The sequence below is a fragment of the Schistocerca americana genome, chromosome 6 (genome assembly GCF_021461395.2).
Source record: "Schistocerca americana isolate TAMUIC-IGC-003095 chromosome 6, iqSchAmer2.1, whole genome shotgun sequence".
Taxonomy (NCBI): Eukaryota; Metazoa; Arthropoda; class Insecta; order Orthoptera; family Acrididae; genus Schistocerca; species Schistocerca americana.
The window spans coordinates 553507712-553535567 of record NC_060124.1 but is presented as its reverse complement, the minus strand read 5'-3'; the positions used below and the strand labels follow the sequence as shown (position 1 = coordinate 553535567).

At 41.8% G+C, this 27856-nt stretch overlaps 1 protein-coding gene across 1 annotated transcript in view; it reads left to right on the top strand.

Annotated features, from left to right (window-relative positions):
* LOC124620281 (probable glutamate receptor) overlaps nucleotides 1-27856 on the top strand; it is a 185506-nt gene that overhangs the window by 156999 nt on the left and 651 nt on the right. The window lies entirely within an intron of this gene.

Below are 27856 nucleotides of genomic sequence, written 5' to 3'. Positions count from 1 at the left end.
CCTAGAAAGATGAGTTTCAATTTTAAAAGGCAGAAAGCCGTATCTTAAAACATTTCATATGAAATTTGGTTGAAGGGCCCTATAAAGAATAACAATCTCATGCCTTAAGGGCAAGACAAGAACAGTAATTTAAGAGATAGTGGTACTCGGCTGAAGACCACACATCAACCAAGTAACTAAAACGCAAACAGGGAAATTACTACGTAACACACAATCAACGGTACAGTGCAGTTGGGAAACCAAAAAAAAAAAAAAAAAAAAAAAAAAAAAAAAAAAGGAAGAAACCGTAGCTTCCGTTCTCCAGAGGAGTAGCTACAAAAGGCGTCTGTTCTCCATGTCAGGAGTGGCCTAACTTCTTGCTGGCAGGGGCTTCTAAAACACTTGGCGACAGGTTTGCGACAAGTCGGCCGTAAAACCACAGTCACATCCTTACGGGAGTTCTGTTCGAAAGGGTTCGATACCACACTTAGGGTATCCCCCGAAAGCGCCGCGCGTTGGCAGGATGCAGTCAGGGTGGTAAATATGCAAGGGTTATTGTCGCATGGGCGGCGAAGGCTAAACAAGCGAGCCCACACATTCTGTATCGCTTCGCTGGACGTCCGAACTATGACTGGACGATGTAGTGAACTCGCTAAGGCATTATAAACAGGAGCATCGACATCTTTGCAGAGCAAGAAGCAAGGTGGAGTGGGCAAAAGTCCCATGACTTTGGTTGTGGTTAAAAACTGATACACAGCGGAACCCGCAGAACAACTAGCCGCGTCGACATTGTCATATCGGCGGAATTCGATTGCTATGTCTCAGAGGTGCAGCACTGCGACGATCACCTAATGAAAACTGTCTACACTGCAGGCAGATGAAAAGTCCTCCTCTTCAGTGCCTGTGCCTCACAAACTGGCCTGACTACAGTAACCAATGATGCATTCTGAGCACTGCTTCAAGAGAAGACAGCTGAAGTTACAAAATAATACTAACTCATCGTCGCTGGTGGCCTGAAAGGACATGCCAGACAAAGAAAAGAAGATCATGATGGCCAAGGTGGACATGGACATAGCGAGAAGATCGATGACGGCCAGCGAATCTTCGATTATGTAGAAAGTCATGAGCTGGTCATAACGCACAAGGTTCAAAAAACGTAAAACTCATCTAATTTCGTACTAGAGTGGATCAAAAGCAACTCATATTGACTATGTCCTTATAAAACGTCGGAACCTCAAAGATGTGTTAGAACGAAAGTTGTTCCACATGACATTGTCGCAATTCGACACCCATCAGTCTTCTATAGGCTTAGAATAAACCCACTAACATCTGCGTACCGGAACTTCGAACACAGCATGACCACTGGGGAGCAAACATTGTACCATTGGTTGAAGCTGACCAGCGAAAATGGTTACATAATCCATGCCTGTAATGTGACCTTGCACAGTAACCATGGTGCCGCTGTTAAGCCACGATATGGCCGTCCTAATAATCACCTAACCCTCGTCATGTTCCGCTCTTGGAACGTATAGCGACCATGAGTTAAAATAGTGAGAAGTAAGACCCAACCGACCAAATGACATTCTTCCATTGCTTCATAGTAAAGGTTTTATAGCTTCGGTGAAAAGTTTTCCTGTGACAGACATTTGCATCACTGATGAATGGTTTTGGAATTCCATCTCGGCCTACAATTGCCAGCTCATGGAGCTCCCTCCGTGCTGTTTTCGTGGTGACTGGGTTCGCGAGTGCGACATTCAGTTCTGCAATGACTGTTTCAGCTGTCATCCTTTTATTTTTCGTTGTAGTCTTCTTCAATAACCGCCTGTCACGATCACTGAACAACATTTTTGTAGACGTTGAGACTTAGAGGGTGATGCTCTTTCGCTTTCCCCGTATGCGATTTAAATCTTCGATGCAGTGACTCTTGAAACACCAAATACTTCAGCTCCCTTAGTGTGGTGTAAGACCTTCAGTACACACACCGTCAGATTATTCGCTCTAGCGAAGAAGGCGAGTGTCAGCAATATGTCTCGTGGTCTTATCGTGGAGTGTTTATCTTCTGCCGTTACGTCAGACGATAGAAATGCCACTTGCACGCTTAGAGTAGCAGATTGACGGTGACCAACTTTAAACAGAACTTGAAACTTCCTGGCAGATTAAAACTGTGTGCCGGACCGAGACTCGAACTCGGGACCTTTGCCTTTCGCGGGAAAGTGCTCTACCAACTGAGTCTCGGTCCGGCACACAGTTTTAATCTGCCAGGAAGTTTCATACCAGCGCACACTCCGCTGTAGAGTGATTATTTCATTCTAGAAACATCCCCCAGGCTTTGACTAAACCATGTCTCCGCAATATCCTTTCTTTCAGAAGAGCTAGTTCTGCAAGGTTCGCAGGAGAGCTTCTGTAAAGTTGGGAAGGTAGGAGACGAGGTACTGGCAGAAGTACAGCTGTGAGGATGGGGCGTGAATCGTGCTTGGGTAGCTCAGTTGGTAGAGCACTTGCCTGCGAAAGGCAAAGGTCCCGAGTTCGAGTCTCGGTCCGGCACACAGTTTTAATCTGCCAGGAAGTTTCGTATCAGCGCATAATCCGCTGTAGAGTGAAAATTTTATTCTTTAAACAGAACTTGATTAATTTTCACACACATTTATTAAAATAATGACAAGCATAAAATTACTTAACTTGGTTCTGGATGCTATTTACAATTGACAATCTGAAGTTCCTTTGGTATTGGTACGTTAATCTTATTCTCACATATATCTCTGATACTTGACAAAAGTGTCTATACATTTATCTTCATGGCTATGTACAAAAATATGGTAATCTTATTAGACGCAGACTGAATCTTGACTATAGACTGGTACAGACAAATGCAGAACTCGTACAGACTGGTACAGACTAATGAAGACTGGTACAGACCGGTGCAGACAAAGGCAGACTGATACAGACCGGTGCAGACAAATGCAGACTGACTAATCGGAGGTCTGTACACTCACTATAAGACCTTGCGCGTTCATGTATCACTGCGCGAGTGTGATCCGCGAGGAGAAAAGGTTCTACATTAGCAGCAATCTCAATGGCTGCGTTACATATTAATATGTGGATCGGCGGAAGCAGAATTTGGTCCGTCTCTATGGCAGCGCCATCTCGTAGTGGGGAGATGGACGAGTGCTGCTCCTGCGCTGTTGTGCTTAGCGGGGCGCGCTCTAGTGGGAAAGTTGTGTACGCGCTGACTACGCGGAACTATGTACACAACACTTACAAGGGAACATCCCCATAGCACCCCCCTTAGATTTAGTTATAAGTTGGCACAGTGGATAGGCCTTGAAAAACTGAACACAGATCGATCGAGAAAACAGGAAGAAGTCGAGTGGAACTATGAAAAAATAAGCAAAATATAGAAACTGGGTCGTCCATGCGTAAGATAGGTAACATTAAGGGCAATATGAGGCTAGGAGCGCCGTGGTCCCGTGGTTAGTGTGAACAGCTGCAGAATGAGAGGTCTTAAGTTCAAATCTTCCCTCGACCGAAAATTTTAACTTTTTATTTTCAGTTTATGTGAAAAACTCTTATGTTTTCATCACTTTTTTTGGAGTGATTATTACATCCACAAGAAAACCTAAATCGGGCAAGGTAGAAGAATCTTTTCACCCATTCGCCAAGTGTACTAGTTAGGTGGGTTGACAACATATTCCTGTCATGTGACGCACATGCTGTCACCAGTGTCGTATACAAAATATCAGACGTGTTTTCCTGTGGAGGAATCGGTTGACCTATGACCTTGCGATCAAATGTTTTCGGTTCCCATTGGAGAGGCACGTCCTTTCGTCAACTAATCACACGGTTTTGCGGTGCGGTCGCAAAACACAGACACTAAACTTATCACAGTGAACAGAGACGTCAATGAACGAACGGATAGATCATAACTTTGCGAAAATAAAGAAAGCAAAATTTTCAGTCAAGGGCTGATTTGAACCAAGAATCCCTCGTTCCGCAGCTGTTCACGCTAACCACATGACCACGGCGCTCCTTGCCTCACACTGTCCTTAATGTTGCCTATCTTTCGCATTGACGACCCAGTTTCTATATTTCGCTTATTTTTTCATAGTTCCACACAACTTCTTCCTGTTTTCTCGATTGATCTGTGTTCAGTTTTTCAAGGCCTACCCACTGTGCCAACTTATAACTAAATCTGAGGGGGGTGCGATGGGGATGTTCCCTTGTTAGTTACGGCTGCAACCATCACTCAAGCGCTAACAATTTACCCACAGTAGAATTCTCATACTGCCGACATAATTCAGTCATACAAGTACACAGAACTCTGTTCTGACCATTACCGATACTTGCAAAATTCTGAGGGCATAGAGCAGGTGACGTTTGTGGTTAGATACAACAGCACAACCTGCAGGCTTGGAAAGCATCTGCACTGACATTCAAGCATGTACACAGAAATCTGTTCTGACCATTACCGATACTTGGAAAATTCTGAGGGCATAGAGCAGGTGACGTTTGTGGTCAGATACAACAGCACAACCTGCAGGCTTGGCAAGCATTTGAACTGACATTCAAGCATGTATTTCTCGCTGTGTTTCTACATTTTCGCCCAACCTCTGCATATGTGAGCTTCTTCCATGAAGTCGATAGTCGCCATCCAGCTTTGTTGGCCAAATCATTGTTTTAATAATTCAGGTTAATGGGAGTGGTGGTAGGAATGTACACTATGTGATCAAAAATATCCGGACACCCCCAAAATCATACGTTTTTCATATTAGGTGCATTGTGCTGCCACCTACTGGCAGGTACGCATATCAGCGGCCTCAGTAGTCATTACATATCCTGAGAGAGCAGAATGGGGCGCTCTGCGGAACTCACGGACCTCGAATGTGGTCAGGTGATTGGGTGTCACTTGTGTCATACGTCTGTAAGCGAGATTTTCGCAGTCATAAACATCCCTAGGTCCACTGTTCGCAATGTGATAGTGAAGTGGAAACGTGAAGGGACACGTAAAGCACAAAAGCGTACAAGCCGACCTCGTCTGTTGACTGACAGAGACCGCCGATAGTTGAAGAGGGTCGTAATGTGTTATAGGCAGACGTCTATCCAGACCATCGCACAGCAATTCCGAAATGCATCAAGATCTACTGCAAGTACTATGACAGTTAGGTGGGAGGTGAGAAAACTTGGATTTCATGGTCAAGCGGTTGTTCATAAGCCACACATCACGCCGGTAGATGCCAAACGGCGACTCGCTTAGTGTAAGGAGTGTAAACATTGGACGATTGAAGTGTGGAAAAACGTTATGTGGAGTGACGAAACACGGTACACAATGTGGCGATCTGATGACAGGTTGTGGGTGTGGCGAGTGCCCGGTGAACGTCATCTGCCAGCGTGTGTAGTGTCAACAGTTAAATTCGGAGGGGGTGGTGTTATGGTGTGGTCGTGTTCTTCATTGACGGTGGTTACACCCCTTGTTGTTTTGCTTGGCACTATCACATCACAGGTTGCACTGACGTTTTAAGCACCTTCTTCCTTCCCACTGTTGAAGAGCAATTCGGGGATGGCGATTGCACCTTTCAACTCGATGGAGCACCTGTTCATAATGCACGGACAGTGGCGGAGTGGTTACATAACAATAACATCCGTGTAATGGACTGTGCCGCACAGAGTTCTGACCCGAATCTTAAAGAACACCTTTGGGATGTTTTGGAACGCCGACTTCGTGCCAGGCCCCACCGAGAGACATCGATATCTCTCCGCAGTGCAGCACTCTGTGAAGAACGAGCTGCCATTCCCCAAGACACCTTCCAGCACGTGATTGATCGTATGCCTGCGAGATTGGATGCTGTCATCAAGGCTAACGATGGACCCATAAGATACTGAATTCCAGCTTTACCGATGGAGGGCGCCATGAACTTGTAAGTGATTTTCAGCCAGGTATAAGGATACTTTTGATCACACAATGTAGCAAGCTTTACTTTGTGACGAGTCAGTTTCATCCATTAAGACCAAATATGAGAAAGACGAGGGGAGGTTGAAGAGAGTGAGAGTAGAGCCAGTTCGGACCTGGACTGTTGCCAGGGCACTGAGTTCCTTTGCTCGGCGTTTATAAGACTAGCCTAGTGAGAACAGAGAGCGCCAGTTGTCTCCATGGAACACGCTTTTCTGTCATCAATAACTTTTCTTTGACCACGCAATCATTGTAATTGAGTCAGATTTAATACACAGTATTAAATCTGACTCAATACTGTAGCCATAACGCAGTTCGGTAGGCAAAAAATTGTTGTGACATCAACGAAAACACTGTCTCTGTGACAAGTAACGACTGGTGCATTATAGGTCGCGATTTCAGTATTCCAAAACGTAAGCGAGCGTAATGGGCTCTAGTGTATTATTTGAGGTATTTAGCAAACAAATTTGTCTTGGTGAAACAATGATCCGATATAAAAACATTGATCTGATGTAATAAGCAGCAGCATCAAGGATTGCAGTACGAAATTCTCTAGGAAAGATAGACAGTAATAGAATTGTGACAGACATTTGATGCCAGTTTTTCTTAGATTTTTTTTGTGTAAGAGTACTGGCACTTGCGTAAGTTCTGTCACTTTTGTGTCTATGTTTCAGTTCATAATTTAAAAACGCGTGTCTTGATAAAAACGTTACTCCCTTCAATCAGTAAATCTCTTTAATGACCAGCTCTATTGATCTCATCGGCAATGGGACACGAAACTATAAGTACTCTTCCTTTGCGGTTGTGGTACTCTCTGGCACTTCCATCTAAGTCTTATTTGTCCTTAACCCACATCTTGTTGATCTGAATGTCTGTGGTTCAGACAAAAGGAAGTACATGCTGAAAGCCCTCTGGCTGTGTCACATGTGAAACTTCACATTAATATCAGTCCCCACGCAATTTTACTGCTTGCCTAAAATTTTTTATCACTACATTGACTGCTTTCTCCAGATACAAGTTGAGTGTAGCATTACTCCTTCTTTAACACGAACTTATTAACCTACCACTTACACTACTCCAGCTCGTTTCTTGGTGTCATTACCCCTTACAGTACTTTATGCCCATTCATCTAGCATTTCGAACACCTTATTCCAGCTTAAGTTGTCGAGAGATTTTTCCAGGCTCTGAGAAGCTTGAAGCCACTTCAAAATTAATTAGACAGCAGTAGTGCCGATTCCTTTATTTTGTCGATTTCGCAGGTGTCCATCTCGACCAGCTGGCATCTCCGGACAGCCTGAGAGGCACTCACATGCCTTGCTCATACTGTGGCATCAAGCAGTCAGGCCTGCAAGATGAGTGGTCTGCCAAGCGAGTGGATTTAATCTTATTTACCGCAAAACATCAATGACTGATTATGAGCTCTAGTACTCGCAATTAAGCTAGAAATTATTCTTATGTTTGAATATTACGCAACGGAAATGGATAACGCGCATCTGACTATTAGTAATTTACACAACTCTGATTGTTCACTACGCACTGGCAATACCACACTTTCTTTCTTACTCAACGGCTTTGATCAATATGTGGCCATCGCACTGAATGTGAATGGCGCACACATTATAAATTCTGGATGTCATGACTACACACTATTCGAAGAACAAGGCCACCAATCTTTTTCTTTTCACTATCTTTTTTTTAAATTCCGATAAATTCTATTATTCTATTATTACACTTTTATAGAATAATTACACATGAGAAACTCCGCCCAGTGGGTATGGCTTTACACTGCTGATTCTCTATCTTATGGTCTCGTAATTATCTAACGCTACAGTGCAATTTCTGGATAGGATGGTGGATGGTGGATCTTTTGCTATATCTCACACTTCGACTCTCGCACCCATCATCCCGACAATTTACTCCAGACCAAGCAGTACACAAAGGAACACGCATAACCCACTGCCTCTGACTCTATCTTGCTACTCTCCCTTGCAAACCACACATACTTAAATTACGAGAAATACATCACACTGGCAACATACATCACAAAGAATAGTCACAACGTTAGAATCACTTCACTTTCAGCTTTCCCACTTCAATTAGTATTCATCCCAGTTTATCACGACACTACCCCACTTCGTAACTTTTCTTTCCCACTACGAACACTGGAGGATATATGCGCGTCTTCCTGTGCAATGCAAGCCAAGTGGCGTTGCTGGATGGACGGCTGACTCACCTTGCTTCTCTCTCAGAGTATTAGAGTTTGAATCTAGCGTCACACGGAAACATAACACGCAGAGTAATATTAAGAACATGTTCGTCACACACGCGAGTCCTCAACTTATACCATGGACGAGTACTTCTCTTTATCCTTTGTCTCATACACAGATTGAGACTCACACAGTACTCACCACGTGGAAGTACTCGTCTCTAATTTCAAGTCCTGCACGCACCATTTCTTAAGTATTTCCACCTTATAGTACACACGCCAGTAATTCAGCTTAACTTTAGCACTCGGAAGTATTTCAACTTAGTACTAGCACTCGCAAGTATTCCAACTTATTGCTACTCATGGTTTCACTGTGACCGTTGGTCACTTCCGAAGATTACTGCGATCCCCTTAATATTACCTGCCTGTCATTTAATTCTCCCCCCAAAAGTTCCTGAAATAGAGAAATAATTATTCCAAACTACTCTTAAGTATTTCACATGCATACCATTTTCTCCACTCGTATGTCTTTACGGACACACCTAAGATAGGTCTTACCACCACAAGATCCAGCGCCAGAGTGATGAAACATGGTCGTTCTTCAGGTCATCTCACACCTCTGCCGAAGTGGGGGAGCACCTTGCTACCGTATTGGTCAGTCACATTTCAGATGCTCAAAGCTCAGGTAAATTTCATCTCTTTGGTTCCACCAAAGGTGACCAAAGGACCGTCTCAAAGATGATCATATATTGCACATTCACTATCTGCGGTTAGCGGACGACCATACATTCATTCATTTCGCAGACCTCACCAAATTGGATGTGGGGATTTATTTTGTGGGAGTACACATGTGATCAATTAAATAAATAAATTGTCATTCTTTCCTACACTGGTATCCGGCTTCGGTGTATCAAGTGAAATTGAGTTATTATTACAAAAAATACGTTGTTCTGACAAGACTAACGAAGAATGTTGTACCTATTTTCAATGTCAGCCGGTACTTACCCTTTCAAGCCGAAGCTCTGTTACTGAACAACGGGAACTGGTGTCGTAGTAATAAACACTCACTGCACACTTAGTGACATCTGAAACTGTCTCCGCCTTGTACACGTGCCACAGAGCATTCCTGCGTGGGCGAGGCTGCAGTGAGTTTTTACAATGCGCCAGTCGCTCGCACTTGCACCGTCGTATTCTGTCTTTCCCACACGTTTCAGCGTGTGATGTTGCTGGCGACCGCTATAACACTTCCAAGAGAGGAAGAACAAAAACTGTGCCTGCAAAACTCCACATGGACTTTTTTCTCATTTTGATGCATCGTATTGTTGCCACCCTGTAGCGACTTTCAGAGCGACTATAACTTCGAACGGCCACTCTTAGCAACTTCTACAACGCCACTGCCTCTTCACGCGTGACTGTTGCAGCTATTTAACGCTTCTCTTTCCTTTTCTTCTTCTGTATCCTCTTTCGTTGGGCTCCTGCCAGGCCCGGATCTAGAGGTCTAGACCGGGGGGGGGGGGGGGGGGGGGGGAGGGCAAAGCTGGGTGTCTGCTCGGGAGAAAAATTCAGGGGACGCCAGATTCATATTCTTGAAGAAAATAATCTTACTTCACAAAGCGCCTAGCATCCAGCACACGTTGGTCTATCGATTATTCATGTTGTTGTTGTTGTGGTCTTCAGTCCTGAGACTGGTTTGATGCAGCTCTCCATGCTGCTCTATCCTGTGCAGGCTTCTTCATCTCCCAGTACCTACTGCGGCCTACATCCTTCTGAATCTGCTTAGTGTATTCACCTCTTGGCCTCCCTCTACGATTTTTACCCTCCACGCTGCCCTCTGATACTAAATTGGTGATCCCTTGATGCCTCAGAACATGTCCTACCAACCGATCCCTTCTTCTGGTCAAGTTGTGCCACAAACTCCTCTTTTCCCCAATTCTATTCAATATCTCCTCATTAGTTATGTGATCTACCCATTTAATCTCCAGCATTATTCTGTAGCACCACATTTCGAAAGTTTCTATTCTCTTCTTGTCCAAACTATTTATCGTCCATGTTTCACTTCCATACATGGCTGCACTCCATACAAATACTTTCAGAAACGACTTCCTGACATTTAAATCTATACTCGATGTTAACAATTTTTTCTTCTTCAGAAACGCTTTCCTTGCCATTGCCAGTCTACATTGTATATCCTCTCTATTTCGACCATCATCAGTTATTCTGCTCCCCTAACAGCAAAACTCCTTTACTACTTTAAGTGTCTCATTTCCTAATCTAATTCCCTCAGCATATCCCAACTTCATTCGACTATATTCCATTATCCTCGTTTTGCTTTTGTTGTTGTTCATCTTATACCCTCCTTTCAAAACACTATCCATTCCGTTCAACTGCTCTTCCAAGTATTTTGCTGTCCCTGACAGAATTACAATGTCATCGGTGAACCTCAAAGTTTTTATTTCTTCTCCATGCATTTTAATACCTTCTCCGAACTTTTCTTTTGTTTCCTTTACTGCTTGCTCAATATACAGATTGAATAACATCGGGGAGAGGCTACAACCCTGTCTCACTCCCTTCCCAACCACTGCTTCCCTCGACCCTTATAACTGCCATCTGGTTTCTGTACAAATTGTAAATAGCCCTACGCTCCCTGTATTTTACTCCTGCCACCATCAGAATTTGAAAGAGAGTATTCCAGTCAACATTGTCAAAAACTTTCTCTAAGTCTACAAATGCTAGAATCGTAGGTTTGCCTTTCCTTAATCTTTCTTCTAAGATAAGTCTTAGGGTCAGTATTGCCTCACGTGCTGCAACATTTCTACGGAATTCAAACTGATCTCCCCCGAGGTCGGCTTTTACCAGTTTTCCCATTCGTCTGTAAAGAATTCGCGTTAGTATTTAGCAGCTGTGACTCATTAAACTGATAGTTCGGTAATTTTCACATCTGTCAACACCTGCTTTCTTGGGATTGAAATTATTATATTCTTCTTGAAGTCTGAGGGAATTTTGCCTGTCTCATACATCTTGCTCACCAGATGGTAGAGTTTGGTCAGGACTAGCTCTGCCAAGGCCGTCAGTAGTTCTAATGGAATGTTGTCTACTCCCAGGTCCTTGTTTCGACTCAGGTCTTTCAGTGCTCTGTCAAACTCTTCACGCAGTATCATATCTCCCATTTCATCTTCATCTACATCCCCTTCCATTTCCGTAATATTGTCCTGATTATTCATATGATTCTGAAACGCATGCCTGTTGGTTTTTGGACATTTTTGAACAAATTGTAATTTGATTTCTGAACGAATCATAGGTTGATTTTTGAATGTGTGCATAATGTACGTGATTTCTTTGCCAGGGGAATCCCCGTCGCATCTAGAAATACAAAAATTTCCCGCAGATTGAAGGGGACGGGCTGTACAATCTGAGCGGAATAAACCCGAACGGGTGACTGCCAATCGCTGTTTTTTGATATGGTTGATTAGGTGTGCGAGTGATCAGCTCTGTTATAATTATTAGCGAAATCCATACATTCAGACTACCAGAGTGGAAATAAACGGCTAACAGGAATAACAGCCAATAAAGATTACATATTGTCTACTCGGTTTATCCAAGAAAATGAAATTTTAACAGAAACTTTTTGACAATTCCCGATCAGCAGCCGCTTAGGTTCAGTTCTCAGAATAGCCCGGAAAACGCGTTGTACGAACACGCAATAAACCCTAACTGGGGAATAAACCCGGGATAATTAAACCGGTGATTCTGGCAGGGTCAGTGAAGTTAACTGGAGAATAGGTATTGAAAATGGCAGCAATGGTCACAGAATTAGTGATGACAAGATTGTTTGTTGAAGCGAGGAAGGAGAAGAAACGAGGACATCACACAAATTACATGGAAGAATATGGCGATTCCAAATTTATATAAAAATTTCGTACTACTACTTTTCGATCACATGCTTGCGAAGCCGCAGCGTATGAGTGAAATGGGAAACTATTTCCTAACTAAAACGTTTTGCTTGTAGTACCCAATAGGCATTTGATATCGGTACTTCATGAATTGTATTCGGTCCTGTTATTTAGGTAAACGAGATGCATGAAATGTGCATTTGTGCCAAAACGGTCCCGCTTATTTGGTGTATGTTACAATTGCTGCAATATTAGAAAGGCCTATTTCGTTTCATCTAACAGACAGTGACAAAATAAGAGTAACCTTCTCGAGAAACCCAACCAGTCTTGGGTACTATTAGTACGAGGGCAGTTCAATAAGTAATGCAACACATTTTTTTTCTCGGCCAATTTCGGTTGAAAAAACCGGAAATTTCTTGTGGAATATTTTCAAACATTCCCGCTTCGTCTCGTATAGTTTCATTGACTTCCGACAGGTGGCAGCGCTGTACGGAGCTGTTAAAATGGCGTCTGTAACGGATGTGCATTGCAAACAACGGGCAGTGATCGAGTTTCTTTTGGCGGAAAACCAGGGCATCTCAGATATTCATAGGCGCTTGCAGAATGTCTACGGTGATCTGGCAGTGGACAAAAGCACGGTGAGTCGTTGGGCAAAGCGTGTGTCATCATCGCCGCAAGGTCAAGCAAGACTGTCTGATCTCCCGCGTGCGGGCCGGCCGTGCAGAGCTGTGACTCCTGCAATGGCGGAGCGTGCGAACACACTCGTTCGAGATGATCGACGGATCACCATCAAACAACTCAGTGCTCAACTTGACATCTCTGTTGGTAGTGCTGTCACAATTGTTCACCAGTTAGGATATTCAAAGGTTTGTTCCCGCTGGGTCCCTCGTTGTCTAACCGAACACCATAAAGAGCAAAGGAGAACCATCTGTGCGGAGTTGCTTGCTCGTCATGTGGCTGAGGGTGACAATTTCTTGTCAAAGATTGTTACAGGCGATGAAACATGGGTTCATCACTTCGAACCTGAAAGAAAACGGCAATCAGTGGAGTGGCGCCACACCCACTCCCCTACCAAGAAAAAGTTTAAAGCCATACCCTCAGCCGGTAAAGTCATGGTTACAGTCTTCTGGGACGCTGAAGGAGTTATTCTGTTCGATGTCCTTCCCCATGGTCAAACGATCAACTCTGAAGTGTATTGTGCTACTCTTCAGAAATTGAAGAAACGACTTCAGCGTGTTCGTAGGGACAAAAATCTGAACGAACTTCTCCTTCTTCATGACAACGCAAGAACTCACACAAGTCTTCGCACCCGAGAGGAGCTCACAAAACTTCAGTAGACTGTTCTTCCTCATGCACCCTACAGCCCCGATCTCGCACCGTCGGATTTCCATATGTTTGGCCCAATGAAGGACGCAATCCGTGGGAGGCACTACGCGGATGATGAAGAAGTTATTGATGCAGTACGACGTTGGCTCCGACATCGACCAGTGGAATGGTACCGTGCAGGCATACAGCCCCTCATTTCAAGGTGGCGTAAGGCCGTAGCATTGAATGGAGATTACGTTGAAAAATAGTGTTGTGTAGCTAAAAGATTGGGGACTAACCTGGTGTATTTCAATGCTGAATAAAACAACCCCTGTTTCAGAAAAGAAATGTGTTGCATTACTTATTGAACTGCCCTCGTATTAACAGCTTTTTGAGTATCAGACAACGAAATTTTAATTTTTCGTGTAGCAAGACGTTTGACTAATTTTGATGAGGTAACAGGTTCTTTCATAGGAAGGAAAGCACGCCGTGTAAAGCTGTGGCAAGATTAGAGAGGAAAAAATGTTGGGACCCGAGGATTGAAGAGATGTGTACTGTCTTGCTTGTCTCTTGTCTTTACTGGTTTTGTGTTTCCTATATTTAATTTTATGTCACACAAAAGAGCAAGTTATTAGCTAATAAGCAACAAAGAGTGCAAAATTTTCTGAAGAGTTCTTATTCTCTTGGTTACAAGCAATCCCGTCTATATCAATTGTGAGTTTTTTTAAGGGGGTAAGTGTCAAACCGGTCGACTGAGAGCAGGAGAGACACCACATGACATTTTAATTTCCACCCATCTGAATGTAAGTTTGATGGCTTCCATTACAAAATATACGAGTTTGAATTCCACAGACGAAATAAGATGACGTGCGGTAGAAGAATGCTGTGTGAAGAGACATGGCACTGCGCTATGGCACACTTCAGACCAAAAAACATGTCTTATATTTGCTCGAACGTATATGTATTATATATCAAATCCTTCAGAAAGATGTATCGTACAAAATGAGTATATTTTTGGAAATCTATTTCTTTTAGTTTTTGACGTCCTATCTCAAGCGCTTGATGGGGCAGGGGGAGGGGGGGGGGATACTATTAAGTTTTTGCCCCGGTTCGGAAATATCGTAGATCCAGGGCTGGCTCCTGTCAGTTCACGGGTAGCCCTCTCATGAATTGTTTTTCCGTCTCCACCTCCGAAAACCTCCCATTCTTTCCGCTGTTCTTCCAAAATCGTCAGTATCCTTTTCTCCTATTTGCTTCACTGCTGATTCTAAACCCTTTTCCTATATACTTCTCTGTCGTTAATCCCTGGAATATTGATAAGTGTTTACTTGCTTTACCAGTTCTCCTTCCCTTCCACCCCGACCCAATTCCTACTAATTATTCCTGATTACAACACCACTTTGTATCTTTTCTTCCATCCTACACCGTTCCCAATAGCCTTTTGGCCATTCTGTTTTTATCATCATGATCATATGTCCTCCAAATCTTGTGCTTTTCATTTTTATTCTCCCGGTATTGTCCTCATCCTCTTGTACAGTTCTTCCCCAGGTCTTCACATCCATCTTTCTCAATCACATTTAGAGCCCAATATTTTCCTCAGTATTTTTCTCTCTGCTTTCTTTAGCTTTCTGGTAACATTTCTCCCTAGTTTTATCATTTCAACCACATATTGTATCACATTCCTCATCGTTGCCTTATAATGTCGTTATAACCGTAGGAATATTATTTTTATTCTATAAAGCTCTGGCGTTTAAGAAGGCTGATTTTATCTTCTCCATCAACTTTCTTATTGCCCTTTGCACCAGTTTCTTCCTGTTATATTCTCTCACAGCTATTGAAACTTGTATCTGAAGGTATTTTCCAGTGTTTTCTTGTTGTAGGCACTCCTTGGTCCCACCGTTCTAGTTATCTTGTGTAAGCCCTCAAGTTGCTCCTTTGCGTCTTCTTCCGTCTCACTACAACAATGTCGTTTGATAAGGTTAGGCAGTTTATTTGAATCCTGTTGTCCGTTTTGATTCCCACTTGCTTCCTTGGTACTGCCACTTTATGGTTTATTGCTTCCACTTTCTGATCGTTTCGTCCAGCACTACCTTGAACAAATCTGGTGGCAATCCGTCCCCATGTTTGACACCGGTCTTGTCCTCAAACTCCACTGAACTTTACGCTTGTCTTAAGCTTCTATTGTTCTCGTGTAGTGCGGTCTAATCCTCTGTTCTTCAGCGTTCTTCCGAGACTGTCTTTCGGTGGAGTTGAATGCTTTCGTGACGTCCACAAAGGTTACAATAGTCTTTTTGTTTTTTAAGACCCAATGTTATACGGGTTGTGAAGTACTCCGCGACAAAACATAAGAATAATCTTCTGTTTCCCTTTATTATCCAAATGATATACATCAACATAAAAATTGTTTCCTTTCACGGATACAGAAGTTCAGTGCAGACAAAATCCAAAATGTCATTAGTCTGTAGAAAATCGTAGACAAAACGGAAAGCTCTGTGAACGCTTGATAACAAAAGCCTACTTTTACTGGAACACCCAACCATATTCTCTGTGGTATGATACACTCTTCCCCCTTGAACAAACACTCGGAAAATTCTAAGTCCACGCTCCAGCTGGAAGGCGTAAATCTGAACAGAATGGAACTTAAGTTTCCAAAAAGAACGATATAATATTCAGTTACGTGGGAAGAGGTTCCAGGACAACGAGGACGTGAAAAATTTTGTGGGAATTTGGTTCAAACATCAAGATAAAGAGTTCTTTGCAGCTGGAATAAAAAAGCTTGTAGACCGTTGGAATAAGTGCATAAATGTTCAAGGGAAATATAGAACAAGCATTCTTTTGTAAAAATAAACGTTTTTTTCTCCAGACCAATTTGTCTCTTTAATTATTGAATGACCTTCGAATATTCCCATACAGAGGAGACATTTTCCTTGAAAGTCAGTTGCTCGGTGCCGGCGGATAAATACGATATTGCAGTGCCTGTGTCATTCCCAATTATGATGCGAAGTTCCTTCGGACAAGCATGCATCCATGTCCGAAGATATATGAATTGCAGCGACTACAGTCGTTAGGAAATACATGAGATATATTCGCAGTATATTCTCGGTAACAAATATGTTCAATGGCTGTCTGAAACGTCAAGATGCATTCACTTCAAATACTCGTTTTTTATTGAAGCTTTACAGTGAATTACAACCAGGTAGCCATGATCGCTAAATCGGAACAGCGCTACGACCTAATATACTAAGAACGTAACTGACTGTTGGTAATAAGCTCCTGATTCGGCTGCATAGCTAGCGGTAATAGAAATAATCGACGTAGATCCATGGCAAAGACAACGATAGACGGGAGATGTCATTTACTTGCATAGCACTGACCCACGTCATCCCACCGTTTGACAGCATTTTATAGACCACGAAGTAGTCAGCGCAATTTGAAGGAAACATTTACTTCTACATCTGCACTTAAGCTACATTATGTTGTGCAGCAGAGGATTCTTATGGTACATACATAACTTTGAAGTTGTGATCAATTGGGGAGGCTTCTCCAAGAGTAAATAATAAGACGCCCGGCTCTTCTTGGAAGTACATATTCCAAAGTTTCAACAGTGAACCTCCTCGGGACGCACAACACACCTCTTGTAGTGCCTGCCAGTGGAATTTGTAGGGTATTTCGGTAATGCTGCCGCTAACCAACGACCCGATGATGAAACGCGTCGCTCTACATCGCATCATCTATGGGTCTTCTAATAATCCTACCTGATAATGGTCCGACTGATGAACAATACTCAAGAAATGCCAAACGAGTCTTTTGAAAAACACTTCTCTTGTGGATGGGGTAATTCCCTTCAGATTGTTCCAGGATATCTTAGATACTCCTCTGCTTCTCTATGACAATTTTTTAATTAGTCTTGCCTCTTTAGTCCATATACGTTAGCTATTCTGAGATATTTTCCGGTTGTTATTGTATCCAATGTTTTTTCGCCAAACTCGTCACCTATGCACGTGCAGGACATTACATTTATTTACGTGCAGTGTCAACTAGACCAATCGTGAATTGTTTGCATGACTTCTTGCATTTCGATACGGTTGCCTGATGTTGCAACCATCCTGTAGACAACAGCATCGTCTGAAAACCACCCCGTGCAGCTTACGACGTTATCCTCTACGTCATTTACATACAGAGTATTGCAAACATTAATAGCCCTGTAGAGCTCTCCTGGGCTACATCTATCGATTTTTCCCCTTGAGTTACACCTCTTATTTCTGTTTGCTAGAACGTCCCGAAACCAGTCATTGGTTCTGTTACTCGGTAGGCATGTGCCTGTGGCGGTTCGCGCAAATTTTTCAAGGGGTTCACTGGAAGATGGTCTACAAAGTTTGAAATGACGAACGTACATGGTTTAATAATAATAAAAAATAACTACTCTACGGAAATACACTTACTTTACGATGGATGTTTGCACGAATAACCCATTCTCCTCTCATTAAGATCAGAGATTCTGTCAGTGAAGCATTCATTCAATTCACTGAATTCTACAACGCTGCTGACAATGTCCTTCGTGGTTGAGAGCGCTGCGACTGCTCTTAGCAGCTGCTGACTCATACCACGTCGCAGAAAACCTTCAGCATAGAGAAAGATCGGTCTTCGTCACAATATGTCACCAGTATGGTAACAGTCACTTTCAGAAGTTCCGTTGTTTGACTACAATGTTTCTGCAAATAATTTTCTAATAGGAATTGCAGAAATTTCTAAACTCATTCCTCGTGTTTAAACCGAGCGAGATGGCGCAGTGGTTAGACACTGGACTCGCATTCGGGAGGACGACGGTTCAATCCCGCGTCCGGCCATCCTGATTTAGGTTTTCCGTGATTTCCCTAAATCGCTCCAGGCAAATGCCGGGATGGTTCCTTTCAAAGGGCACGGCCGACTTCCTTCATCGTGCTTCGCTAATCCGATGAGACCGATGACCTCGCTGTCTGGTCTCCTTCCCCGAAACAACCAAGCAACCTCGTGTTTAATATCTTAACTTCTGTTCTCAGTCTATTGCCTTTAAGGATGGGATTTATTTTGCAAGGCGCCTGTAGCAATATTTGCAGAAAGTGACCTGCATACAACACACACTTTTCGGAATTAAAGATATCCGGTAAATTCAAAGCTTTCAGCAACATGAGCGACAATTTTATCTCACACTTCCTTTGAAACAACCGTTTCATTTTACTGTTCCTGTCTCTACGCAAGATGCAGCAGCTCTCTGCATGTGGAAATCATGACAGATATGTTAGCTCGAATATATTTTCGCAGTGTTCTACCGCTTGTTGTACACACAGCTGGTCAACTACTCATTTCTGTAATTGACTGTACATTGCAGCAATGTTGGCACAGTGTGATTGTAAATACAGACAACCAAAATTGCAATGCAGTGTGCCTTCATTTCAGACGGTACAGTGTTGCTTAAATAATTGTAATGATTTGTCGAGATGGAATCTCAGTTTTCTCCAGTCATTCTACAAGTCACTATTTTCATACACAGCTTGCACAGTTCTTGATTTAAATATCCAACTTGTGTGGGAAACATGGCAGACATTTCTGCTCAGTATGTCAATTACACACTGTGATGAATGTAGGAAAAACTAAGAATTTCACTAAAGTCAACGAAATATCTTCTAACGTCCCTGTGTGGCTCTCTGCATAGGTTAAAATCAGATCCTGCGTTTCGCCATAAAAGTGAACTACATAGGCATGTTTAAAATGTTTATTCAGAAGAGTCTGTGCACCTGAAAGACGACCACTCATGACACCTGTGCAATTGTAGCTCTGAGAAATAACTATACTCTGATTTCTCTAAGCGATTATCCTAAAGTTTTTGAACTCTGTTCGCGAGGTGTCTTGAATGTCAAAGACCTTGCTACAGATATCACGTTAGAGGAAACATATCTGACTATTATGATAAAAAGTGAAATTGTTGAAATCTCACGGTCGTACCTGCGCTAACTGGTACAGAATCAGTGACAGCAATTTTCTTTTTTGCTCTGACATAGTAAACATCCATCATACAAGAAAGAATAAAATTTTGAATATGTTTACATGTGCCTTTGAAAACAGCAGCCTTCTAAAGATGATCGTTACTTACAGTATCAGGTCCAGCAGTGAAACCTAAATGAAATCTAGAAGACGTTGGGAAATTCCTGGATTTGATGAGTTGCTGCATCCATAATTTCCAAGAAGTGCAAGCTCAGAAACACAATAAACTACAACAGATCACAGAGTGTGTAACGATATTGGCGAATCTGATCATTGTGCCTAGAACCTGTGTATCGGGAGAATGACTGATGCGTGCACAGTGACAGATGGTCTGGAAGCGGGTTCATTCGGGTACGTAGTTCCAATTTACATCCAACAGAGAACAGTAGTGCACAGACACATTCAAAAAACAGGTCAAGAGCACGTTTTTGAGAATTATTCTGTTTATTTCATGAAGCCCTTTTGTTTATTTATCTCTGTACAGTTTTGTATATGCTTTTAGTAGTGTCAGCGATGCGCGAATGTGGTCTAAAGTAAACATGTAGATCACTGCTCTACTAAAGGACGTTGTACGATGGGGAATTTTTTAACATAATATGTCAAGTAAGTTTATGGTAAAAGGAAAGCTAATTCGAGTGCAAATGAAAATAGTTAATAACTTAAAGTATAAACAAAATATCAGAGAGCTAAATATTTATTTCGGGAAAAAGTACAGTTCGAAAGCATGTTATTTGTTTATTGGTTGGTCATGAAAAGCGCGGAATAACAAGAGAGAATAATGTTTTTCTATTGGGCTTAAAGAAAACTGACCAATCAGAACAGAGTATTCTTCGATCCTCATTTCTCTTGGAGATACAGAAAGCTTTCAGCAGTCTAGAGTACTCGTAGCACAACCTTTCAATGATACGGTCGTGTGTAGTAAGAGCTCCGAAGGAAGTTATAACTTGCCGGTTATCGTTGTGCTACACACCTCAAAAGTGCTTTAAGGTGAAGGCAATGTGCTTTTTAGAATGTACTGATTTTTAAGCAATTTACTGTATGAGAAAAGAGAGTAATTCCTCCTGGCATATTGAGCAGATTGGTGACTAAAAACTTGCGTGCATTAGACACCGAAAACTTAATAGCATGGCGAGCATTTTCATTTAAGAACAATCCGCGCTTAGTGCTTAGTAGATTTCATGAAACACGTTAAGATAAAGTTGCTAACGTGAAAGAAAGTATTTTACGCATTCTGTGTTAAGACTAGCACGGTCTTAGAAGTGTACGTGTACAATATCAATGTTAAGAATAGATCAAAGCTTTGCCAGTACTTCCACCTTTCACTCGAAATTAAGACCTTTTCTCTTTCTTGATATAGTTACGTAGTATGCTGCCCGGTGCGAATTGAAATACCGTAGGATTCTGCTCGGCTTTCATACGGCCGATCTGCTGCAGCGAGTTCACTGGTAGCTGCAGATAAAGGACGGAAGGAGCCGCGCCGCCGCAGTGTCTTCCCACTGGCTGCCTACAAGCTCTATCTAGTTGTTGTGTAAAACCGCTTTCCCTAAAATATTGTGATCTGGACAAATCCGTCTTTTTTTCTTTTTGTCTTCTGTGACAAATGTCTGAAATCATCAACGCCTCATACCTAAGTACTTTTCTGTCATAGAGGCAGAAGAATGGATGATTTTAAATTTAAAATTTTTATGTTCTGTAGTATTCTGTCAGATGAATATTTCTGTGGGATCCACTGCTCCGCTTGCCACAAGACGAACCGACGCTTGCTCGTACTTTGTTCACTAAACGAGAGTGCGATAGGGCGAAGTGAAGGAAAACAGCATTAATCTGGGTCTCGTTCTCTTCTGCTGTATCTCTTATTGACGATGATATTGAACTGAATGTCTCTGGATGACTGTTTGTGCAATCCGTAATGATTTTTGTAGAAAATCTTCCTCGATCTCGAAGAAGGTCGTAATGCGTGATCATAAAACATGTTCCACATTTCCAGATCCGAACGGATTCAGTGATATAGGCCAATAACTATGTGGTTTTGTTGAAAACGCGGTTGACCTGCCCTTTTTTCCAGCCGCTTAGGGCCTTTCGTTGGGCAACTAACTACGAGAAGTTGCTGTTCTAAGAGGAGCTATGACCGGTACTCCATTCTTCGGCTGCGTATACTCCTGTGTGTGATTTCTGTTCTAAAGGTACCAAAAATTTGCGTACAGTAAACGTATCCCATGGGTCACCACATGTAAGTTCTCATAGCTCTGCGTGGTAGTAAGGAACTGGTGCGATTGAAACTGGGCATTAATGTTAGACTGGAAAAGTTAATTTGAGCTATTGCTTCTTGGATTATTCACTTGTTAGTAAGTTGGCAACACCAGGGATCGTTTCAAAAACAGCAGCATTTTGCAAAAAAAAAAAGAGGCTCTGAGCACTATGGGACTTAACTTCTGCGGTCATCAGTCCCCTAGATCACACATCCATGCCCGAGGCAGGATTCGAACCTGCGACCATAGCGGTAGCGCGGTTCCAGACTGTAGCTAATAGAACCGCTCGGCCACCCCAGCCGGCAGAATTTTGCACAAAAGCAACAAAATTCATAGCTTAGCGCTGTGCGGTGAATAGAGGAACGAGTTTATTCGTATAGAGCATTCCGACAACATACACCCAAAGAGAAAACTATGGGAACGGCAAAACTGCATGCGTCTCGGAGGGACATATATTCCTCATCAGATGCCTCCCGTATTTCGAGCATGGAGATGTCTACCGCCAACAGGATGAAACGGAAAAGTGTATCAACTGCAGAGGCTGATGGTTGTTTCAGTAGACAACATTCTGTCGGCACTATACAATCATCGTCAGTCACTGCAGTGCAGAACTGCAGTACTATGGCGTTAATTTAACGAGTAAAATAAACTGACTTGGGAAAGACAGAAAGCAAATGATGTGACAAAACAGTAAATGTCTCGACCTGAAACTACGATATCACCTGTCGGGCTTGAACTGTGACGTATTGGTGTTGTGGCGGGTGACGTCACACGTGTGCGGAGCGTTGGTTTGTTTTCGTTAGGGACGTTTGTATTGTCACCTTATGCTGTGTTTGTAGTCTATATTGGATATATACATAGTGGTGCAAATTTTGATGGAATGAGCATGTTACTGGATCAACCAGTTTAGTTACTTAAGAGAAAGATGTGTTTACGGTGTTCTCCGCTTACGCTCCTAATCAACTAGGGTTTAAACTTCATCTTTGGTTGTCTTGGTAACGTGAGTACACAGTGATTACAACTTATGTGAACTTCGGCACATATTGTTTTCAAAGGTGAGCCAACCTGTAATGTAATGAAATTAATAACTTAGCGAATACTAATAGTAATATTACTGAAATAAGGAACGCTGATAGGTCGACAATAAAGAAAAACGAATGTCTTCAGAAGGTTATGGTAAATGAAGACTGGTTATTCTAACGTAAAGTGTGAAGAACGTGATGTTAGTAATTGAAAGCAATGTACAAAGATGTAGCAGAATTAGTTGAGTTGGGTTGCCTACAGAATGAAGGCGCCAGATCCAGTTTAGCACGTAACAACTCACACAAAAAGTATTTACGAGTAATTTCAGGAATTTTGCAATATTCTGTTGAGCTGTATTGGTGAATACATGTTACTGCATTTTATCCATCTCGCAATTTAAACCTTTCTGTATCGGTATTGGAGTATTTGTTGTTGTTACCATATTTCGTTAACTTTCGCAATATTTGCTACCTGTACTGGTATTACTTTTTCGCTTTCTATACTGATATTACTTTTTGTTTTCTGTATTGGTGTCTGTCTTTTAAGTTAGTTTATATTTATAGAGTGATATCTTCGAACCCAGTTGAATTTATCTAATTTGATGGTTTACTATTGCATTTTCGATGCAGACCTCTGTATGCTATTCTTCATCGTATTCTTCCAGTTGTTTTGTTTTGTATACGCCAGTATTTTTGGGGCTCTGTGGGTTTTACTTGAGAATATAACTCCCCAGATCACCCTTAAGGCCCAATATTTATTGTTTTCGAATTTTTAAGTTTCTGAATTGATTTTTATATTTTGGTTTTATAGGAACTGTTGAATATGACGTCCTAATCGCCATTTTTAAATCAAAGTTGTGTTGCATCTTGAGCCTAGTGATGATGTTATTTATCAAAGTGGACGAGTGTTATCGAAGGCTCTCGTCTTCCCCAATAATTCACCATACTTGAGACACAGTGCCGTACCCCCGGCCGCGAGAGTTCGCCCCTGTTTGGTCTTAGGAGGGGAGGGGCGCACACAGCGCCGGCTGTCACCTCCACATGAAATCACGCCGGCCACAGCTGTTATTCAGTTTAATAAAGACGTAATGCGTTTTTACGTCGTAGGCTGACAGTTATTGGACGGGTGAAGTAATTGCATCGGTTAAACGCTCGAGCGATGTGATGTGGTGCTGAAACGACATAACAACACAAGTTTTCACCCCAGATGTTAGCATTCCCGTTATACAGTAGTAGGCAAGCATAAGTTCTCTACATTCTGTAATTTCCTGCAGGCGATATTATCGAGTGCGCTGCTGCCAAGGAACCCATGTTGATTAGTTTGATTCTGTTTAGAGCGAAGATAACAGAATATCTTGTAGTAGTGAATCCTGTCGTAGGTGTTCTATAGATGAGCAGGATGCAGCCAGAGCATTGTCAACTTGGACTACTCTTACATGGGCTGAGTTACTTACGAGAGTGTATACTGTGGAAAGTCATTTAGACTTCTTATGGGAATTTTGTGGATTGTCACCGGGAGACGTGTGTGGAACTCTTTTAAAAACGACCAACGTTTATTTCCCGTTTTAATTATAGGACTATTCTACGAAATGTACGAAACTAGTACGATCAGGAAAAACACGTAGTTCATGAGATGCCAACTGACGATACATCAGGGTATTATTTTGGTCCCGTCCTGGGTTAAAGATCACACGCTACTAGTCACTGTTATAGAAAGTTATTTAAGTACAATTACTGTTGGCGATTACTTTGATTTTGCAGTGTTATGTGTTATTTGATTGTTGTGAATTTTACAAAATGCAGTAGCTTTGTTTTCACAGTTTGGCTTAGGAGGCCAAAAGTTTCCTTGTGAGACGCTCTTGGTTTCTCTGAGAGATAGCTACAGAGTATCCGACAATCGCAGAGGAGGAGTGCTCCAAGCTGCAACTGATTTGGAAATTATTGTATAGTGCGAAATACTTTCACACTCGACACCAAGGCCGGCCGGGGTGGCCGAGCGGTTCTAGGCGCTACAGTTGGAACCGCGCGACCGCTACGGTCGCAGGTTCAAATCCTGCCTCGGGCATGGATGTGTGTGATTTCCTTAGGTTAGATAGGTTTAAGTAGTTCTAAGTTCCAGGGGACTGATGACCTTAGCAGTTAAGTCCCATAGTGCTCAGAGCCATTTGAACCATTTTTTTCGACATCAAGACGTGTCAACATTTCATTTGTTGTGAGGGAAACAGGAACTATTTGCAGGAAAAGTAGTTATATATGACTAGTTAACGAATAATAACTTACTACGCGTACATTGTGTTGTTAAGTAAAAGTGCAATAGTATTTGTTACATGGGAATTTTTCAGATTCTAGTAAAATAATACAAATAAGTGTAGCCATTCTGAAACTAAGACCGTATTTGAGCTCATAAATCCAACAAAGAAAGGTTCTTAAGCAGCACTGGAGCGATCTCATATAACGAGTTCTGACAGCTGCCATCTAACAACTTTGTGTCGAATTCACCTGGAACACCGCAAAAAGGGTAAAGTATCGTTATATGAATAACTACACCAGCAACACAGATGTTCAAAAACTTTCACTAATTAGTAATTACATTCAGGAAATTTATCGATTTGCCTTGTGTTATTCCCCACTTATGAGTGAACCATAACTTTGGTTTTATTTCAGATACTTCACTGCACATTCAAATGGCCGTAGTAACACTCTCATAGAATTTAAACTTTCGCTTAAGTTTTCTTCAGATTTCATTTTTATTTCGTTTCATTATCCTTCAGTTAATTTAAATCAACCATTCACAAATTTAGCTAACTCTTACATTTTCGTTATATGAGATACCTATTTTCGTCCATCCATTTAACAAATGGTTCGTCCAGTACCATTAAATTGTATGGCTTTGTGGGCTGTGTTATATTAACGTCACCAGTTTCCACTTTTGATGTAACAGATCAGAGTGCTCCCAATAGGTTCGTCTACTCCCATGTAATGTTAGCAAACAGAGGAGATCGGTGAAGTTTTATTCATAGCGGACCTGAATAAGCTAAATTGCATCAGCTTATTTGTTGTGGTGGCAATATATTTAGAAAATGCGTTAAAATGGTACATACCAGCAATCTACTGAACGAAATCACAAGAATAAACAAATTCAGGAGGTGTGTAGCTAACTTTCTCGTAACTATTAGGAAGAGAGTTATTGAAATGTACAAGTCACAGTGCTGTTCAAGGTAGAATGAAAGTGTGTGGAGTTGGAGACGATGTATGCTTGTATTCAGCAGTAGACGGTTTTGCTACCACATTATTCTGGAAAAAAAGAAATTCCGGTCTGGCAGACGATAAGCACAATGTAACCAAGAACATTCTGAAAGTTATTTAGAAAACTGTGACGAATACAATTCACATTACTATTCCATTATCGTACTGCATAACACCGAGACATCTTAAAAAGAAAAATTATTTGTTTCGCCTTATTTTGTTTCCATATCTGTAAACTATCAAGTGCAGTACCGAACTACCTATTAATTTTATTTTATGTCACCTTATCATAGTCTTTTGTTCTGTATGCCGCGAGTTGTTACCTGCCATTTCCATTTTTTATGTATTCCATCTACTGTTAGCAGCTAACATGAACTACATTGTGTTTTATCATAGAGACTAGAAAATACTCCTTGTTTTATTACTGAATTTACATGTGTGTACCAAACTTTTTCGCCTAAAGGTACTAGGCATTTCAGAAGTCTATAATATACAATATATTTCTAATCAGTTATTATCTACGCATAATGTAAGCTGCAACTGACTAAAAATGGTCAAAATATTAACAATGTTATCATGAAATCATTACTGGGTTTAAGTCACACATCGTGATTTCGTTGTATTTACCATGCAACAAACATTCTCTGTATCACTTTTGCTTCTTTTGTGACTGCGTTATTATTTCACACAAGTCCTTAGAAACATGTAAAGAAAGTAACTTATCATTGTTATCTAACGAAGTACATTAAAATTCCCCAAATATTATTAAACTATTTCATTATTTTTGAGACAGCATTACTGTGTCATTTTCTTCGGGTTGAAGTTAACTGTACAGCTATGAATATTGCGTAATACTTTAGACTGTGACAAAATCCTAGCGTCAACGTGATCCAGACTTATGTGCTGCGCATCTGGCTCATGTCGTACCCCCATAAATCTCCCAAACGACTCTTCTTTAGTTGTGGTGAAATAAATAAAAAATGAAATAAAAACGTGCCTTCTGCAACAGCATTTTCCTCAGCAACATTAGCCCCGAAAGTAAATTTCAACGACATAACAAATCATAGTGCATAAGGGTCAAAGTATAAATAGCAGCGGTGATGAACTCTCTCTGAATTTTCAGTCGAACATAAGGCACCATTAATTTCTTTGTTTACTCTTTTGAGGTTACATCCACATGCTAATCAAATGTTGTTTGCCAATGCAGTTCAGTGAATTGCAACATCAGTTTGATTACACTAAGCGTGCTTTGATTTATGTGTCCCACGCAAAGACACTCGCCATGCTTCTGTTATAAGCAGCATCTGAGTTTGTTCACATACCTACTACTTCATAAACAGATACACAGATAAACCAGAATGTTATGGCCGCCGATCTACTGTCGATGTAAATCCGTTCAGGCGATAGCAGCGACACATGGCGAGGAATGACTGCTAGTCAGACAAACGCACGGTGCATGTTGTATATCACAAGGGCTAGAGCGTGATGGAATGGAGTGTGTTGAGCGGTTCGATGAACACAGTCCCGATTTCCAGTTGATGTGTTGGCTCTCGTATCTCGACACATCTAAACCCGATCGAAGACATCTGGGCATGTGGCGTCAGAGCTTATGGCACCCCTCTCCGGAATTTACGGATTTAGGTGACTTGTGTGTGCAGATGTGATGAAAGCTCCGTCTAAGGGGTTCAAATGTTGATTACCTTTTAGTTCCTGCGTGTGTAGTGCCATATTACTTGTGGCTCACTGTGTTGAATAGTAGATGTCGGGATTATGGAGACTAATTTGTTGTCCTTAGGAGCAGCGATTTTGTAGTCACTCTAGTCTTTTGAGTGTTATCATTAATGTCATTGATTTTCCTACTCTTTTTAGAATTATACTTAGTGTCAATGATATTTCTGTTAAACGTAGTTGGCAAATGTTAATGTTGCACAAAACAGTTTCTTCCATTTCCATCGACGGAGAGGTAATGACAGATGCAGCTCGCATCGGGGACA